We start from the raw sequence: 3,986 nt of genomic DNA, 5'->3' as shown, positions 1-3,986 counted from the left end.
AGGAGGAGGAGGAGGAGGAGGAGGAAGAGGAGGAGGAGGAAGAGGAGGAGGAGGAAGACATGAAGTTCAGAGGGTGACATGGGAGAGCTTGGGGCTAAGAGGGTTAAGAGGGTGCATATGATTAAACATGAAACGTACTGTATTCAGTTATAACATTCTCAAAGAAGTTTTAAAACATGATTTTAGAAAAGGAAAGGTAGTGTTGGACTCTGAGAGAAGTAAAAGCCATCAGACATGTGCTCTCTTCCTCCTCAGTTCACAGTCCGTTAGGGAAATGAACATTCCAGCTGTGTCTGCGTTCTGGAAAGCAGCCACCGACAGAGGTGGGGGAGGTCTCTTGAGTCCTGTGTTTTCAAGGGAAAGTTCAGACTGCACAAACCCCGAGTACGGGCCAGGCCAGGCCCATGAATCAATCTGCTGTGGACTAATGTTCACAGCCACAAAAAAAAAAAAAAAAAAAAAAAAAAAAAAGGAAGAAAGAAAGAAAGAAAGAACGAACGAAAGAAAGAAAAAGGAAAAAGAAAGACAAAGGTCTGACCCGTCCCAGCCTGTGGCTGGCAGAGCATAGTTGTTTCCCCTGCTGGTCTGCTCTCAGGAGCACCTGAAGCTGTCTGATCCTGGGTCACTGCAGCAGAAAGTGCTCCCAGACACAGATGCCCCCTTCTGACCTCTCCTCATTTGCTTGACTGGTCTTCACACAGCTCCATCTACACTGTGCTGCAGAAGCTGTGGGCCTTGAAGGCCAAGAAACAGAATGGGAACAGGATTCGGCAGACAAGAGGAAGCTGTGAGGAGCTTTGGAAGCAAGGGGACTGATGCTGGTGTCGGCTTTCAGAAGACAGCTTCCTGCCCAGGACTGTCCATAGTCTAAGACTGTAGTCATTTTAAAAGCTCAGCAGGACTGGGGGTATGAGTCAGTGGTAGAACACAGTGCATGAAGCCCTGGTAGGCACAGGAGGCAAATGAGAATAAGACTGGCCAGCATGTCTGGGCACATGCTGTGTATAACGCAAACATTTGACAAAACTCACTTAGTTCTCACATCTCTAAGAGGTAAATCTTTTGCTGATAAAGAAGCTGAAGCCCAGAGAGGTTGTGACATTTCCCAGATGGCACACCGTGATCAGGAGGAAACCAGGATTTGATTGAAAGCACTAGCACTCTGCCATCTCTCCGGAAGGCTCAGGGCTACTATTCACATGTTAAACATGATCCTAAACTCCACAGAAAGGCCTGGGGACTGATCAGAACAGGCACTCCTACTCCTGGAACCAGACATCAGCTCCAAACCTAAAGAACCCTCCTGATGAAGCAAGCGAGCATCCTCAGATGCCCCAAACCCCAAGCAAAGTACAGATAATGTACACATCCCATGCCTCACTCTCCGATGTCCATGGTTGCCCTGTGGATAAGCTGCCTGCAAACCCAAGAATAAAGGAATCCTGATGATTGGGTTTTTGCCTCTTCCTTGGACTGACCCTAATCGAACCAAACCAGGAAGCAGGAAGCAGGAAGCAGCCCACATTCTACTTCCAGCTCCCTACTGAAAACCAAGCTTCTCCCAGTTTACTGGTGAGATGATTACTGGGCAGCACACAGGATTGGGGGTGCACATTTAAAGGGAAAGGGAAAGGACAGGAGCAAGACAGTCTTTCATAGCTATGCCTGAAGTGTACCATGAACGTGAGCCCCGTATGATACCTCTGTCACAGTGTTACAGTGATCGGGGAATTCGGCCCTGTTTTAGGCAAACACCTGTTGGTTTTCTGATGGAGGTGGGAACTCTGGTTTATGCCAGGGCTACGAACCCAGATGCATTCAAGAGCTGTCTTGAAAAGCCTGCCTACAGAGACCCACATTAACCCTGGGTCTGCCTTTCTTCGTCAGTGGGTGGTATTCAGTCTGGCTTTGCAAGGGAAAGTATCCTTCCTTTCTCTCCAGGCCACAGAGATATACTGAGGGTGCTTCTCCCATCTGCCTCAGTACCCAGAACATCTCTCCAATTAGGACCTTGAGAGAATCTCCCTCCAGCTGCCTGTGATTTTTGAGAAACCGGGGGAACATAGTCACCCACATCACACCCATTTCTACCAGACCCAAGCATCAACTCAGGAAAAGACGGAGAACTGAGTGGGTTTCCTACACTGGGAAATGAAGAGCAGAAGGACACTGCTAAAGACACAGAGGAACCAGGACAAGAACCCAGGCTGCCCCGCCCAGCACTGCACCTCTGCACAAAGAAGCCAACCCACGGAAGGCCTCCAGATAGGCACAAACCTCTGGGTTCTACAGCAGTTGCAGTCTCTCAATCCTCCTACAGGAACCAATATAAGCCAACTAACCACCACCTCTCTCAGGGACCAACTGCCTATAGTCAGCCAAATTAAGTATGCAGTACTGTTGCTTCAGCCTCCCAGAAATCCCTGAGGCAGCCACTGTACTACCCCAGTTTTCAGATGGGATCACCAAGGCCCTCGGAGCCCGGCAGAACCACACACAGCTGGACAGTGGTGAGCCATCAGCCCATGAGAAGGACTTACCAGCTAGGTGAAGGCACACCCCAAATGGAGCAAGTGCCTTGGAGCTGTTCTTTGTGGGAGAGCCAAGCTGCTGTGTGGTAAGAGTGGCCTCCCTGTCTCTATGAGGATCCTCGCCTCTCCCCTGCTGTACGGCAGGGATGGGCTCTGGGCATACTCTGGCACTCAAGGAAACATTTGCAGCAATGGCAGCAGCTGCTGTTGCCACGGCTCCAATTCCCAGAGGATCCCAAAGCTTTTCCCATCATGTTTGCCCTTTTTCAGAAACCACAGCCAATGCCCCACCCCCAGTCATGCCAGGGCCGAGGTGCACTTAGCTGCCTGCAGCCCAGTGCAGTCTAAGGCATGCCTTGGCTCTCGGAGCCTTGATTTTCCAAACCACCTCTCATATATGTCTGGGAAGTAGCACCTTTAAAGGACCCTCATGGCCAGAGATGCCAAACCCAGTGTCCTAAAGCTGCCATGTTTTCAAAGGAAAAAGACTGGGACCTCTGAGGCGCCTGTCCCATCTGGAGGCCCTGCCTCCTTTGGGCCTCTGGGACCTCTGAGGCGCCTGTCCCATCTGGAGGCCCTGCCTCCTTTGGGCCTCTGGGTTCCTGTGTACTCAAACCCAGGGTAGAGATTAGGTTTGGGGATCTCTAGGTCTTCCAGGACCCAGTCTTACTGGACTGAGGTTCCTTAGTGAACAACAGAACACACACACAATGATGTGTGCTAATTTCTCACCTCCTCCAAAGCAGTCCTAAATACCAGGAAGCAGGTTCATCCATCACATACAGTGCATGATTAGAACAAGTCTACCCCTTCCCAGATCCTGCCCAGGAAAGCCCACCAGCTTTCAGGGAGTACGTGCAAGGCTGCACCCCCAAACATTCTGCAAAACACATCCACCCAAGCAACTGCCTCTAGGAAGCCAGGGGTGGTGTGAATTGTATTACGTTTCAATTATATTACCCTGGATAAATGGCTGAGATGCCTATTGAACACATCAAAGTGGACCTGACCTCTAGGTTCTCCCAGCACCCCTCAATCCCTACCTGTTTCAGGGTATGGCTGACATACCCTACCCTCAATCCTGAACTCTCCAGCCCAGAGGCTGGGCTGCCCTTCCCCCAGGGGCTCTTCCCTATATAATCCAGACATTGTGGTTCCTTACCCCTTTTGTACCTTTGGCCTCCTGGCTGCTGCATCTGGTTCCCCTCTCTCCTGTCTCCTTCCCTCTCTACCAGCCCCCACCCCACCTCCCCACATGGCTCAGGGTCACAACCACCACTCTGGACTCTCCCAGCCATGTCTGCTTCTGGCTATGCTAGCCCTTTATCTACAATAAATGTCCTCTTCCACCATACCTAGGAGCGACCATGTCCTTTTCTTTCCTTTTTATATCGTTAACAAGCTCAGACACAGCCTGGATGGAGCTCAGACCAGCCACTGCAGCTCCACCTGGAG

General features: G+C 50.8%; 1 protein-coding gene across 1 annotated transcript in view; it reads right to left on the bottom strand.

The window, feature by feature from the left end:
* Trpv1 (transient receptor potential cation channel subfamily V member 1) overlaps positions 1-2,759 on the bottom strand; it is a 27,261-nt gene extending 24,502 nt beyond the window's left edge. Inside the window, exon 1 of the mRNA XM_021212837.1 lies at positions 2,541-2,759. The gene's annotated coding sequence lies outside the window, so the exon portion shown is untranslated. The remainder of the gene's footprint in view (positions 1-2,540) is intronic.
* Positions 2,760-3,986: the final 1,227 nt, after the last annotated feature.

This window comes from Mus pahari, chromosome 14 (genome assembly GCF_900095145.1).
Source record: "Mus pahari chromosome 14, PAHARI_EIJ_v1.1, whole genome shotgun sequence".
In the NCBI taxonomy this organism is placed as follows: Eukaryota; Metazoa; Chordata; class Mammalia; order Rodentia; family Muridae; genus Mus; species Mus pahari.
Note: the sequence above shows the minus strand (reverse complement) of the source record. Positions and strands in the feature narration are given on the sequence as shown.